Source organism: Procambarus clarkii, chromosome 36 (genome assembly GCF_040958095.1).
Source record: "Procambarus clarkii isolate CNS0578487 chromosome 36, FALCON_Pclarkii_2.0, whole genome shotgun sequence".
NCBI classification, from domain to species: Eukaryota; Metazoa; Arthropoda; class Malacostraca; order Decapoda; family Cambaridae; genus Procambarus; species Procambarus clarkii.
Window position 1 is genome coordinate 9271729 of NC_091185.1, and position 16277 is coordinate 9288005.

The 16277-nt window shown below is 45.3% G+C and overlaps 1 protein-coding gene across 7 annotated transcripts in view; it reads right to left on the bottom strand.

Annotated features, from left to right (window-relative positions):
- Positions 1-16277, bottom strand: part of LOC123756096 (putative sodium-dependent multivitamin transporter) — a 216541-nt gene that overhangs the window by 175904 nt on the left and 24360 nt on the right. Inside the window, exon 1 of one of the 7 annotated variants that reach the window (XM_069336542.1) lies at positions 13638-13778. The exons of the other annotated variants lie outside the window; for them this stretch is intronic. The gene's annotated coding sequence lies outside the window, so the exon portion shown is untranslated. Of the gene's footprint in view, positions 1-13637; positions 13779-16277 lie in introns of those variants that run through there. 7 annotated transcript variants of the gene reach the window in all.

The following is a 16277-nucleotide window of genomic DNA, read 5'->3' on the forward strand; positions in this document are numbered from 1 at the left end:
TACCAATGCACACGTGCAGTAGCAGCAACAGGCACCACCACAACATGCAACATGTAAAGAGCAACTCCCTTCTGCAAAGGCAGAGAACGGAGCAGGCAGACCCCAGACATGGCCAACAGAGACACGACAAAACCCAGCAGGCCCAGAAATCTGCACACAAGGCGACCGACGGCGGAGAAACCCCGCTCGATACCGGCTGGATGGGGTACTGGGAGCTCATTTACACCCCAAGCCCGGCCCGAGACCAAGCTAGACCGGCCAGAGGGTGGCCCACCAGGCAGCTGCTGGGAGCGGCCCACAGGCCCACATACCCCCACAACCAGGACGGGCCGGAACACCTATTCAAAAACAGGCTAGTGTGCCCCGGAAGTCCACGGACTTACCAGCAATAAAGCTTATGCTCGCAAGTAGGTCATGTAACAACCGCAGACCTCTGATGGTTATACAGTGTTCCCCAATTGTGCCTATAGCACCACAGCACTCCACTGGTACTATCCCGCAAGTTCTACCAGATAGGCGGGACCCAAGAGCCAGAGCTCAAACCCTGCAAGCACAGCCAGGAGCCTTACCAGGTGAGTACAGAACCAACCCCACAACCCCCACACCACACAACATGAAAAAAAGGTGGGTCCCCAGAATAACACTATCATGGGTTGGACATGCATATGAGGGGGACAGGAAGGGTTGAAAAAGGGACAGTCACTGGGGTGCGAACGGTCTCAGTCGTACAAAAATATACCTAAATAAAGACAGGAATATAAACAACACCGCATCCAGCGCCCGGCCAAAAGACGCCAGACAGCAGAAACTCACCTGGCGAACGGTGGCACGAACGTGACACGACTCAACCGTGCCCAGAAGAACCTGGGAGCACCGCCAGGTGAAGACGCCAGAGCCGAACCCGGCTGGACCCGCAGGAGAGCAGGTAGAGGCGAAGGAGGCGGCCCACACCCATGACACAGGGAAAACCACGGCGTCCTCCCCACAACTGGGAACCAGGACACCCCCCGGAGGGAAGGGGCACAAACCGCAGCCAGGGAGAAGAGCGAGAGGCGAAGCACTGTAGCAAAAAAGGGCGCAAAAACACCAGCACTAAAACACCGCCCAGACCAAAACAAACTCCACGGCGCATGCGCATGACACGCTGGCCGAACCGCACAACCCTCTCTGGGGGAAGGCGCCACCCAGGACTACTGCACTAGAAAAGTAGCCAAAAGAGGAAGCAGGAACAAGAAAACCGGCCAACGAAGCAAAGACAGAGCCCAAAAAGGAACCCAACCGGGCCACAAGCAGCCCAACAAAGCAACAAGTAGCCCAACCGGGCTACAAGTAGCCCAACTGGGCCACAAGTAGCCCAAAACGGCGACAAGGACGAGGAGCCGACAGACGTTCCAATAATGCGGGAAGTAGCAAAAAACCTTCCCGAACCCTCGAGAACACAGAAGCCAACACTAGTCCCGAAGGCACACAAAGGTGCAGGCGCACCCGAGACCAGAAGTCACGTAGAACCCCAAGAACAGGGAAACATGATGAAGACACCGTCCCAAAAAAGGGTGGGAGGAAACATCCACCCACAGGACGGAACCAACTGACTCAAAGGCCAAGGAACCGAGCCCGGGGAGGGGCCGACGCCCAACAGCACGTATGGCGAGTGGGGAGGAAAGACCCCACTCCGTGTAACCACAAGCCCCGCCTAGAGGGGGATAAAAACCCCCATGGGGTCCAACGGGGCCAAGGCCCCCCAAGTCAGCCCCTCCCCAGCTCTGGGGAACCTACACGACAGGCCCCGGGGCTGAGCCGTTCCTCCAAAGCCCCGGCCGTACCAGAAAACCAGGGCAGCCGTGAAAACACTAAGGAAGGGAGCCCACTGGCAGACTTACAACACGGCTGGAGGAACAGGCTCAAATGCCCCCGTCACTACCCCGGAAGGGGAATTCCCGAGACTGCCATAGTCTCAACACCATCAAAACCCTGCCCTGAACCTACAGACGGTAAGGAACTGGATGCAGGCAGGAAGGGTGATCCAGGGGAAAGACAAGGGGGCGTGGATGGAACCGAAGCAACCAATACCCCCAAGTCCCAAAACGAACCAAAACGGGGCAGCCCCGGGACTCCCGGGGAGTAAACCATGAGAACGTTGCCACCACCAAGGCTCAAGTGCAACGCCCCTGCTGCCCGCACCCGCTTAGTCAGCACAACTGGGTAACCGAGCCACAACGAGCAACCAAACTCGCAGGACTCCGGGTCGAAGGTGTCACCGACCCCACACGCAGCAGACGGAGGCAAAACAGAGAGTCACCCAGAGACAAAGGGTGAGAGCAACCCTCAAACTCGCTGGAAGCGAGGGGGGACTCTGGGGTCACATCCATCGGACCCGCGCGCCCCCAGGGGTTTCCCAGGGTCCCGAGCGTTTACTATAAGAGGACTCGCGCTCAGGTAATCCCAGGCAGGGTACTGCTAACCGGCACCCAAAGCTACCAAACAACTTTCTAAGAGCTGAACCCCAGGGACGTGTACTCTCACGGGGACCTAGCAGGGGGTACCACCAGAAAATACTCAGAACACAAGGGACACAAGGGGCAAGAACGAAGGCAGACCCCCCACCAGGTAGATAAACAAAAAGAAAAAAGAAAACCCCGCAAGAGGACAGCGTTCCCAAGCAGAACAGAGCCGGCCGCCATGATTGGTAAAGACAAGCTGCACAGTACCCTGCGCCCCACCAGTGCAAAAACTGCCCCTTACTCTAAGGCGAACAAGGAAGACAGAACACCCGAGCACACAAAGAGCGGCCGAAAACCAAGCAGTAAACAGCCTAGCAGGGGCAGGACCCAAGGAACTTGTGGAAGGTGGCCCCAAGCCCCAAGGGCAGTACTTACAGGGCACCTAGGGAAGGGAACCCTAGGCACATGCAGCCCGAGTACTGGAGAATCACTCCCAGCTCACGCACCACCTAGAAAACAGACACCACACTCTAGGTACAGTGCTGAAACAACCACTGGAGCCGGAGCACATAACCGGTGCCTATAGCATCAGCCGAAGAACTGATGGGTGGATAGCCGGCGTGGGAGGTCTGGGGCTCCCCCTTCCCCCTCCCGGGGAGGGGGGAGCTGCGCAGACAGCGGCGCGGTGACGTATGACATCATACTAGTTTGCTTGTTTTCTGTTGAGGAGTTCTATCCACCAGTTCGGCTCTAGGTAGCAATTTTCACCAGAATAGGAGTTTGTTTTGGAATGCTTACCTTTCTGGATGCTTGACCCGGTCGATGGCAGACATAAAATGCTTCCAACCACACGGGGGTTTCTATAGGCCATTGCTCCCCTTGCTTCTCTGAGGGGGCCAGGTTCTGGCCGTGGTCCCCGGTAGGCCCTAGAACTCCATACACATGACTGATGCCAAAGTCTGACATTAGCATATCAGCCTGGTAAAGCTCCAGGGAGCCGATGGGGCTCCCCCCAGAAAAAAGGCTTTTGACAGAGTTCCACATAAGAGGTTGTTCTGGAAACTGGAACATATTGGAGGGGTGACTAGTAAGCTTCTAACATGGATGAAAAATTTCCTAACTGATAGTAAAATGAGGGCCGTAATCAGAGGCAATGTATCGGACTTGAGAAATGTCACACGCAGAATACCACAGGGTTCAGTTCTTGCACCGGTAATGTTCATTGTCTGCATAAATGATCTACCAGATGGAATACAGAATTATATGAACATGTTTGCTGATGATTATAAGATAATAGGGAGGATAAGAAACCTAGATGATTGTCATGCCCTTCAAGAAAACCTGGATAAAATAAGTATATGAAGCACCACTTGGCAAATGGAATTTAATGTGAATAAATGCCATGTTATGGAATGTGAAATTGGAGAAGGTAGACCCCACACAGCCTATAAATTATGAGAGAAATCTTTAAAGAATTCTGACAAAGAAAGGGATCTAGGGGTGGTTCTAGATAGAAAACTGTCACCTGAGGACCACATTAAGAACATTATGCGAGGAGCCTGTGCTGCACTTTTTAACTTCAGAATTGCTATTAAATACATGGATTGAGAAATACTAAAGAAATTGTTCACGGCTTTTGTTAGACCAAAGCTGGAATATGCAGCGGTTGTATGGTGCCCATATCTTAAGACGTACATCAACAAATTGGAAAAGGAGCAAAGGCGTGCCACTAAGTGGCTCCCAGAACTGAAGGGCAAGAGCTACGAGGAGAGGTTAGAGGCATTAAATATGCAAAAACTAGAGGATAGAAGAAAAAGAGGCGATATGATCACTGATACGATATGATCGTATGATATGATCGTACGATATGATACGTACATAATAGCAACAGGAATCAATAAAATTGATAGGGAAGAATTCCCGAGACCCGGAACTTCAAGAACAAGAGGTCATAGATTTAAACTAATGAAACAAAGCTGCTGGAGAAATATAAGAAAATTCACTTTTGTAAGCACAATGGTAGACGATTGGAATAAGTTAGGCGAGATGGTGGTGATGGTCAAAACCATCAGTAATTTTAAAGTGTTATATGACAGAGTGCTGGGGAGATGGGACACCAAGAGCTTAGCTCTCATCCTGTAACTACACTTAGGTAATTACACACAACTGATGTTCCCTCCCTCCCTCACTGGTTCAAGGCCAGATGCACTAACATTCCTCCTTCAAGTATACAGTTTGTGGTGTTATCACACTATATACACACATTATACATAATTATCTATATGTTTTGTTCACCATAACTGTTCAGTTAAGCTGGTATAGTGCCCAAAGAGCATAGTGGCCACCCTTACAGAGCATGACAAGTCATGCAGATGTCGCCACCTCCTTCACCAAGATGGCTTCTCCCAACACACCTTTTGCTGTTATTACACTATATATACACATTATATATATAGGTATCTACATTTGTGTTCACCATAACAAATCACTAAATTGGTATGCTGAGTCAAAAGGAAGCAAGGAGTGGCTGGCACACCAGTTGGCCAGCCACTCCTTTCTCCCCCACCCTCCCCAACCCCTCCAAGCCCTCCCTTCGCCTCTACCCTCTCCAAACCAGATCCTTCAAGCCCCCCTCACAACCTAGGTCCCCCTCAGCCCCCCTCACAACCCAGGGCCCACCCTTCCCCATCCCAGACCCCTCCTTGTTTACCTACTCCATTGGAATCAGCAGATACTGAGGATGGACAGAAAAGAGTCAGCTTCAAGGTGATGTACTCAAACATTGATGGGATTACAAGCAAGGCAAGTGAACTTAGGGAAAGAGCACAACAAGCAAATCCAGATGTAATTGGACTCGCGGAAACAAAACTCTCAGGAATCATAACAAATGCGGTGTTCTTACAGGAATACACTGTAATAAGGAAGGAGAGGGAGGGTAGGGAAGGAGGTGGAGTGGCCCTACTCATGAGAAAGGAATGGAATTTCAAGGAGATGGTTATCCCAGGCTGTGAAGGGTTTAGAGACTACATAACAGGCCCCATGACGATGGGAGGACCAAGAGTAGTAGTAGCAGTGATATGTAACCCTCCACCAAATGACAGAAGACCCAGGGAAGAGTATGACAGAAACAACTTGGCAGTTAACAATATAATTGAGAGGGCAGCCTCTGCTGCCGGTAGAATTTGATCCCATCTGCTCATCATGGAGGACTTCAATCACAGAAGGATAGACTGGGAGATCAAGGATCTGCATGGAGGAGAGAAAACATGGCGAGTTAAACTACTGGAGGTGGCAACAAGAAACTTCTTAAGCCAGCATGTCAGAGAACCCACAAGGGTGAGGGGAAACGATGAACCAGCAAGACTCGACCTAGTATTCACTCTGAATGACTCCGACATAAGGGAAATTGACTTCAAGGCCCCAGTAGGAATGAGCGATCACAGTGTTCTGACATTTGAGTATCTGGTTGAAGAAGGGCTAAAGCACTCGAGAAAGGGAACTGAAAGCAAAAGGCTAGCATTCCGTAAGGGAAACTATGAGGAGTTGAGAAAATTCCTAACAGATGTAACATGGGAAACTGAGCTAAGGGGAAAGACGGCCCAAGACATGATGGAATACATCACCCAGAAATGTAAGGAAGCAGCAGAAAAGTTTATCCCAACCCAAAAGATAAAAAATGAAATGCAGATGAGAAACCCATGGTTTAATCAGAGATGTAAGCCAGCTAGGCACGTAAGTAAGAGAGCATGGAGAAACTATAGAAATAACAGTACACCTGAGAGCAGAGAAGGATACCAGAGAGCTAGGAATGAATACGTCAGGGGTAAGAACAGAAGCAGAAGGGCAATATGAAAATGACATAGCAAGCAAGGCTAAGACTCAACCCAAATTGCTACACAGCCACATCAGGAGAAAGACAACAGTGAAGGAACAGGTAATGAAACCGAGGATAGGGGCAGACAGATTCACTACAAACGACAAAGAAGTGTGTAAGGAACTCAATAGGAAATTCCAGGAAGTCTTCACACTGAAGCAAGGAGAAGTTCCAGAGATAAGGGAAGGAATAGTACACCAGGCACCACTAGAGGAATACGAGATCACCAGTGGGGATGTAAGGAAGCTTTTCCTAGAGTTGGATGTGACAAAAGCTATAGGCCCGGATGGAATATCGCCATGGATACTAAAGGTACACCATGGTACACCATGGTACATACTCCATGGTGTACAACAAATCACTGGTAACAGGTGAACTGCCAAAAATTTGAACGTAGTCCCGATATACAAGAAGGGGGGATAGACAGGAGGCACTGAACTACAGGCCAGTGTCCCTAACTTGCATACCATGCAAATTATTGGAAAAAATTGTGCGAAAAAAGCTAGTGGAACATCTGGAGCGAAGGAACTTTGTAACACAGCACCAACATGGTTTCAGGGATGACAAGTCATGCCTCACAGGATTAATTGAATTCTACGATCAGGCAACAAGCATCAGACAAGAGAGGGGTGGGCAGACTGCATATTTTTGGATTGCCAGAAAGCTTTTGACAGTTCCACACCAGAGACTAGTGCAAAAGCTGGAAATGCAGGCAGGAGTGAAAGGGAAGGTACTCCATTGGATAAGGGAGTACCTGAGTAACAGAAGACAGAGAGTCACTGTGAGGTGTGAGGCCTCAGATTGGCGAGACATCACCAGTGGAGTCGCGCAGGGGTCAGTCCTTGGACCCATACTGTTTCTTATGTACGTAAATGATCTTCCAGATGGTATAGACTCATTCCTCTCATTGTTTGCTGATGATGCAAAAATTATGAGGAGGATTAAGACGGTGGAAGATAGTATGAGGCTACAAGATGACCTAGACAGACTGAATGAATGGTCCAACAAATGGCTATTAAGGTTCAACCCGAGTAAATGTAAGATAATGAAACTAGGCAATGGAAACAGGAGGCCAGACACAGGATACCAAATAGTGGAGGAAGTCCTTCATGAAACGGACAGAGAGAATGATCTGGGAGTTGATATCACACCAAACCTGTCTTCTGAAGCCCACATCAAAAGAATAACATCTGCTGTGTATGCAAGACTGGCTAACTGCCTTCAGGAACCTTTGTAAGGAATCCTTCTGAACCTTATATACCACATATGTAAGACCAATCCTGGAGTATGCAGCCCCAGCATGGAGCCCGAACCTTGTCAAGCACAAGGCGAAGCTAGAAAACGTTCAGAGGTATGCCACTAGGCTAGTCCCAGAACTAAGAGGCATGACTTATGAGGAAAGGCTGCAGGAAATGCACCTCATGAAACTGGAAGACAGAAGAGTAAGGGGAGACATGATCACTACTTACAAAATTCTCAAAGGAATTGACAGGGGTAGATATAGATAAAACTGTTTAACACGGGTGGTACGCGAGCAAGGGGACACAGGTGGAAACTGAGTACCCAAATGAGGCACAGGGATGTTAGAAAGAACTTTTTCAGTGTCAGAGTAGTTAACAGATGGAATGCATTAAGCAGTGATGTGGTGGAGGCTGACTCCATACACAGTTTTAAATGTAGATATGATAGAGCCCAGTAGGCTCAGGAATCTGTACACCAGTTGATTGACAGTTGAGAGGTGGGACCAAAGAGCCAGAGCTCAACCCCCACAAGCACAACTAGATGAGTACAACTCGGCGAGTACTAGCGGCCACTCCCTCCCTCACCTTACCTCACTCGCCAATATTCTCCTCCCACCATACTGTTTTGCTTTTATTCACTATACTGTATACATATACATATATATACATATACATATTAGTATATTTTGGTAGCAGTCTTTCCTGTAGACATATATTATTAAATATGACCGAAAAAGTAAGATTAATAATTCTAACACAAATTTTCTCAATCTTTCGTACATTACGCTTCACTGTTGGAGGTAAATCAAAAATCACTTCTCCAAAATTCATTTTTATTTCTAGTCTGACGCGACACGGGCGCGTTTCGTAAAACTTATTACATTTTCAAAGACTTCACAAATACACAACTGATTAGAACTTACGTATCTCTGATTTTATATCTACATTTGAGTGAGGTGGGAGGGGTGATGTGGCATTAACACAAGACAGAACAAGAGGGGATATTAATAGGGTATTAAAAGTATCAACACAAGACAGAACAGAAACAATGGGTATTGAATAGAAGTGTTTGTAGAAAGCCTATTGGTCCATATTTCTTGATGCTTCTATATTGGAGCGGAGTCTTGAGGTGGGTAGAATATAGTTGTGCAATAATTGGCTGTTGATTGCTGGTGTTGACTTCTTGATGTGTAGTGCCTCGCAAACGTCAAGCCGCCTGCTATCGCTGTATCTATCGATGATTTCTGTGTTGTTTACTAGGATTTCTCTGGCGATGGTTTGGTTATGGGAAGAGATTATATGTTCCTTAATGGAGCCCTGTTGCTTATGCATCGTTAAACGCCTAGAAAGAGATGTTGTTGTCTTGCCTATATACTGGGTTTTTTGGAGCTTACAATCCCCAAGTGGGCATTTGAAGGCATAGACGACGTTAGTCTCTTTTAAAGCGTTCTGTTTTGTGTCTGGAGAGTTTCTCATGAGTAGGCTGGCCGTTTTTCTGGTTTTATAGTAAATCGTCAGTTGTATCCTCTGATTTTTGTCTGTAGGGATAACGTTTCTATTAACAATATCTTTCAGGACCCTTTCCTCCGTTTTATGAGCTGTGGAAAAGAAGTTCCTGTAAAATAGTCTAATAGGGGGTATAGGTGTTGTGTTAGTTGTCTCTTCAGAGGTTGCATGGCTTTTCACTTTCCTTCTTATGATGTCTTCGATGAAACCATTGGAGAAGCCGTTATTGACTAGGACCTGCCTTACCCTACAGAGTTCTTTGTCGACTTGCTTCCATTCTGAGCTGTGGCCGAGAGCACGGTCGACGTATGCGTTAACAACACTCCTCTTGTACCTGTCAGGGCAGTCGCTGTTGGCATTTAGGCACATTCCTATGTTTGTTTCCTTAGTGTAGACTGCAGTGTGGAAACCTCCGCCCTTTTCCATGACTGTTACATCTAGAAAAGGCAGCTTCCCATCCTTTTCCGTCTCGTAAGTGAAACGCAGCACGGAACTCTGCTCAAATGCCTCCTTCAGCTCCTGCAGATGTCTGACATCAGGTACCTGTGTAAAAATGTCGTCAACATACCTGCAGTATATGGCCGGTTTCAAGTTCATGTCGACTAAGACTTTTTGCTCGATGGTACCCATGTAGAAGTTTGCAAACAGGACACCTAGGGGAGAACCCATGGCGACCCCATCTACTTGCTTATACATGTGCCCATCCGGGCTCAAGAAGGGTGCCTCTTTAGTACAAGCTTGGAGTAGTTTCCTCAGAATACTTTCTGGCATGTCAAGAGGAGTACAGGCTGGATCACGATACACTCTGTCGGCTATCATTCCGATTGTCTCGTCCACAGGTACGTTGGTAAACAGAGATTCTACGTCCAACGAGGCTCTTATCCCTGTGGCCCGTGTGCCCCGCAGTAAGTCCACAAATTCCTTTGGAGACTTCAGGCTGAAGGCGCAAGGAACATAAGGAGTCAGCAGGCCGTTGAGTCGCTTCGCCAGTCTGTACGTGGGTGTGGGTATCTGGCTAATGATTGGCCGAAGTGGGTTTCCAGGCTTGTGAGTCTTGACATTTCCATACGCATATCCAGGTTTATATTCCCCAATGATCTTTGGCAGGTGGAGTCCGGATTTCTTGGCGTTCACAGTTTCGATCAGTTTGTTGACCTTTGCTTTTAATTCGGCTGTAGTGTCCTTCGTTACCCTTTGGAACTTAGTTTGGTCAGAGAGTATGATGTTCATTTTCGCCAGATATTCGTCTTTTTTAAGAATGACATATATTGGCGACTTGTCACCTCTCCTGACAACTATCTCCTTGTTCTCACGAAGGCTTTTAGCTGCCGCTTTAAGCTCGGGGGACAGTATGGTGCTTCTGTAGTTGCCTCGATTCTTTCCTCCTTCTGCAATAAGTTCTGCTTGTAAGGTATCTTTGGTAGTGACCTTCTTTTGTGTCTCGAGGTCGAATATGTCGTCCAACAGAATTTCCAACTCTACTTTCCGGGCCATTTCACTCGGTCTGGACATAACATGACAGTTTATGCCCAGATTTAGGAGAGTGACTTGGTCCTCAGTGAGGTTAATTCCTGCAAGGTTCAGGAAGCCATCTCTTGGTCGTGGAATTGCCAACAGTGAAGCGTAATGTACGAAAGATTGAGAAAATTTGTGTTAGAATTATTAATCTTACTTTTTCGGTCATATTTAATAATATATGTCTACATATACATATATATACATATACATATATATACATATATATATACATATACATATATATACATATACATATATATACATATACATATATATACATATATATATACATATATATATACATATACATATACATATACATATATATACATATACATATATATACATATTATACATATACATACATATACATCCATTGGGATTCATGATCCCAAATTCGCGGAAGGAGCCGGTCAGTGGGACACTCTCATCAACTCTCATCCTCGACCGACTTTTCCAAACGACTGCAAACAGTCCAAATGGGATAGCCCCATAGTGGAGAACATCGCCACATCATTGCTGGAGGCAGCTTCCAGGAAGGACAAAGCGTGTCTTCTAGCTGTGCAAGCGCCCCATGCCAGGGACTTCCTGTTGGCAGTCCCTAATTCCGCCTTGGGCACCCGCCTGGACCATCGGACCCTAAGTATTGGTGTTGCTCTGCGCCTTGCCGCCCCTATCTCCACCGAGCACCGGTGTATTTGCGGCCATGCATGGGCAGACCAATACGGCAGCCATGGTCTCATCTGTCGTAAGACAGGGAAAGATTGCCAGACATGAAGCAGTCAATGACATCATCAAGAGAAGTTTGGCTTCAGCTGGATGCCCAGCACAAAGAGAACCTCAGTTGTGCAGACCTGACAACAGGCAAAAACGCCCAGATGGAGTCACCCTGCAGTCGTGGAGGGAAGGTTAACAGGTCGTGTGGAACTACACGTGTGCATCCACATTGGCTGATACCTATCTACCTTACAGCGCAGCTGAGGGAGGCGGGGCGGCCACCTTCAGGGAGACCCAGAAAACTAACAAGTACAGGGACCTAGAACGTTGTTACAGGTTCGTGCCAATAGGCTCTGAGACTCTGGGCGCCTGGGGTAAATGTGCACTTAAGTTCCTGAAGGAGCTGGGCGAGGAACTCATTGGGAAGACTAGAGACCCAAGAGTGGCCAGTTTTATGTTCCAGCGCCTCAGTGTTGCTGTTCAGAGGGGAAATGCGTGCGGTATCTTGGGTATCTTAGGGGCCTCGTAGCCTGGTGGATAGCACGCAGGACTCGTAATTCTGTGGCGCGGGTTCGATTCCCCCACGAGGCAGACACAAATGGGCAAAGTTTCTTTCACCCTCTATGCCCCTGTTACCTAGCAGTAAATAGGTACCTGGGTGTTAGTCAGCTGTCACGGGCTGCTTCCTGGGGGTGGAGGCCTGGTCAAGGACCGGGCCGCGGGGACACTAAAGCCCCGAAATCATCTCAAGATAACCTCAAGAAGAAGATACACACCCGACCCGAGGAGCTGGACGAGGTCTTCGAAGACTGATTGGTATATTGTTATATAAGTGTGTGTTTTCTGTAAACTGTAGCATTGCAATAAAATCAAATAAAAAAAAAATAATAGGGGTGGTAGGAGAGGAAAAGATTAAAGTATTCAGTGAGAATCCACAAGGTCTTCTCCGAACACTATTTATTTTCTTCTTCGAGGATGTGGGTCCCTTTAATTAAACCAGTGGTGTTACCCCTAAATATACATACATACAATATATATTATTATTATTTTATATATATATATATATATATATATATATATATATATATATATATATATATATATATATATATATATATATATATATAAATAAATAAATAAATAAAGTGGCAGCAGGGAAGACCCCCTCAATTATAGACCTGTATCATTGACAAGTGTAATAGTGAAAGCATTGGAAAAACTAATCAAAACTAAATGGGTAGAACACCTAGAGAGAAATGATATAATATCAGACAGACAGTATGGTTTTCGATCTGGAAGATCCTGTGTATCGAATTTACTCAGTTTCTATGATCGAGCCACAGAGATATTACAGGAAAGAGATGGTTGGGTTGACTGCATCTATCTGGACCTAAAAAAGGCTTTCGACAGAGTTCCACATAAGAGGTTGTTCTGGAAACTGGAAAATATTGGAGGGGTGACAGGTAAGCTTCTATCATGGATGAAAAATGTTCTGACTGATAGAAAAATGAGGGCAGTAATCAGAGGCAATGTATCGGAATGGAGAAATGTCACAAGTGGAGTACCACAGGGTTCAGTTCTTGCACCAGTGATGTTTATTGTCTACATAAATGATCTACCAGTTGGTATACAGAATTATATGAACATGTTTGCTGATGATGCTAAGATAATAGGAAGGATAAGAAATTTAGATGATTGTCATGCCCTTCAAGAAGACCTGGACAAAATAAGTAGATGGAGCACCACTTGGCAAATGGAATTTAATGTTAATAAATGTCATGTTATGGAATGTGGAATAGGAGAACATAGACCCCACACAACCTATATATTATGTGAGAAATCTTTAAAGAATTCTGATAAAGAAAGAGATCTAGGGGTGGTTCTAGATAGAAAACTATCACCTGAGGACCACATAAAGAATATTGTGCAAGGAGCCTATGCTATGCTTTCTAACTTCAGAATTGCATTTAAATACATGGATGGCGATATAATAAAGAAATTGTTCATGACTTTTGTTAGGCCAAAGCTAGAATATGCAGCTGTTGTGTGGTGCCCATATCTTAAGAAGCACATCAACAAACTGGAAAAGGTGCAAAGACATGCTACTAAGTGGCTCCCAGAACTGAAGGGTAAGAGCTACGAGGAGAGGTTAGAAGCATTAAACATGCCAAAACTAGAAGACAGAAGAAAAAGAGGTGATATGATCACTACATACAAAATAGTAACAGGAATTGATAAAATCGACAGGGAAGATTTCCTGAGACCTGGCACTTCAAGAACAAGAGGTCATAGATTTAAACTAGCTAAACACAGATGCTGAAGAAATATAAGAAAATTCACCTTCGCAAACAGAGTGGTAGACGGTTGGAACAAGTTAGGGGAGAAGGTGGTGGAGGCCAAGACCGTCAGTAGTTTCAAAGCGTTATATGACAAAGAGTGCTGGGAAGACGGGACACCACGAGCGTAGCTCTCATCCTGTAACTACACTTAGGTAATTAAACTTGGGTAATTACACACACACATACACACACACACATACATACATATACATACATATATATACATATATTTGCATGTTTTGTTCACCATAGTGAACCACTAAGCTGGTATAGTAAGTGCAAACAGCAACAAGTGGCCACACAGATTTGGTAGACAACACTACAGCCCTCCCACTCTCAACATTACTCCTCCCATAGCACAGCCCAAATTATCAACAATCCTGCTATTATCAGAATCCTGGTCATTTATATCACAGTCAGGGGTCTTCTGTAATACCACTGCTAAATAATACCAGTTACGTATATTTTTTTACATTTTTACATAAGAACATAAGAACATAAGAACAAAGGTAACTGCAGAAGGCCTATTGGCCCATACGAGGCAGCTCCTATTCTATAACCACCCAATCCCACTCATATACTTGTCCAACCCGTGCTTGAAACAATCGAGGGACCCCACCTCCACAATGTTACGCGGCAATTGGTTCCACAAATCAACAACCCTGTTACTGAACCAGTATTTACCCAAATCTTTCCTAAATCTAAACTTATCCAATTTATACCCATTGTTTCGTGTTCTGTCCTGTGTTGATACTTTTACTACCCTATTAATATCCCCCGGTTATGTCCATTCATCCACTTGTAAACCTCTATCATGTCACCCCTAACTCTTCGCCTTTCCAGTGAATGCAACTTAAGCTTTGTTAATCTTTCTTCATATGAAAGATTTCTAATTTGGGGAATTAACTTAGTCATCCTACGCTGGACACGTTCAAGTGAATTTATATCCATTCTATAATATGGCGACCAAAACTGAACTGCATAATCTAAATGGGGCCTAACTAGAGCAAGATATAGCTTGAGAACCACACCAGGTGTCTTGTTACTAACGCTGCGATTAATAAATCCAAGTGTCCGATTTGCCTTATTACGAACATTTATGCATTGATCCTTTTGTTTTAAATTCTTACTAATCATAACTCCCAGATCCCTTTCGCAATCCGACTTCGCAATCACAACACCATCTAGCTCGTATCTTGTAACTCTATCATCATTACCTAACCTCAGAACTTTACATTTATCAGCATTAAACTGCATCTGCCAATCCTTTGACCATTTCAAAACCCTATCTAGATCAACTTGAAGTGATAGTGAGTCCTCCTCCGAATTAATTTCCCTACCGATTTTCGTATCATCGGCAAATTTGCAAATGTTGCTACTCAAACCTGAATCTAAATCATTTATATATATTATAAACAACAGAGGTCCCAGGACAGAGCCTTGAGGCACTCCACTTACAACATTTTTCCACTCTGACTTGATTCCATTTATACTAACTCTCTGTTTCCTTTGGTATAGCCATGCCCTAATCCAGCTTAATATAGCACCCCCAATACCATGAGACTCTATCTTTTTAATCAGTCTTTCATGTGGCACTGTATCAAAAGCTTTGCTAAAGTCAAGGTATACAACATCGCAATTATTACCACTATCAACTGCCTCAACAATGCTAGAATAAAAAGATAACAAATTTGTTAAACATGAACGGCCATTTATAAAACCATGTTGCGACTCAATTATTAATTTATGTTTTTCAAGATGAAGACGAATTTTATTTGCTATTATAGATTCGAGTAACTTTCCCACAATAGACGTTAGGCTAATTGGTCGATAGTTAGACGCAAGTGATCTATCTCCTTTCTTAAAAACTGGTATCACATTAGCAACTTTCCAAAACTCTGGCACTCTGCCTGACTCTATTGATTTATTAAATATGGTTGACAGTGGGTCACAAAGCTCCTCTTTGCATTCTTTAAGCACCCTGGCAAACACTTCATCCGGCCCTGGGGATTTGTTTGGTTTGAGTTTTACTATTTGTTTAAGAACATCCTCCCTGGTAACTGCTAAACTCGTCAACCTGTCCTCGTCCCCACCCACATAGACTTGTTCGGCTGAAGGCATATTGTTAAGATATCAGCATCGCATATTTTAGGCGATGCTGTGGTCACAAGTTGAACAGCAGTGCTGTGAGCTCATGCTGCGTGTGCCTTGGTGGCTCACTCAGTACCGAGGCCCTCATACCCGGGAATGTGGCCCACAATTTTTTTTTTTAAATGGCGTCTGTTTGCAAGAGTCTTGAGGAAGGTGATGTGAACCCTGTGTATCCGCGGGCCATTTAAATCTTGCGTAATACTACAAAGCTTCATATGCAGTGATGCGCAGTTTGAGGGTTAATGATACGAGTCTATAATTTAGGCCTTCTCAGCTACCATTTTTGTAGATTATAACTGTTTTCCTTTTCCATATGTCTGCTAAGATTTCTTAGCAGTGTGCATGAGGATGTCTGGCATATTAACTGGAGTGGAATCCTCAGCTCAGTTGCACATTCTCACAGCACCCAAGGTAAAACTTCATCTGGTCCAACTACTTTATTTCTTCCTAGCCCCTTGAGTAATTTTTCCATTGTGTCTTGAGATAACTC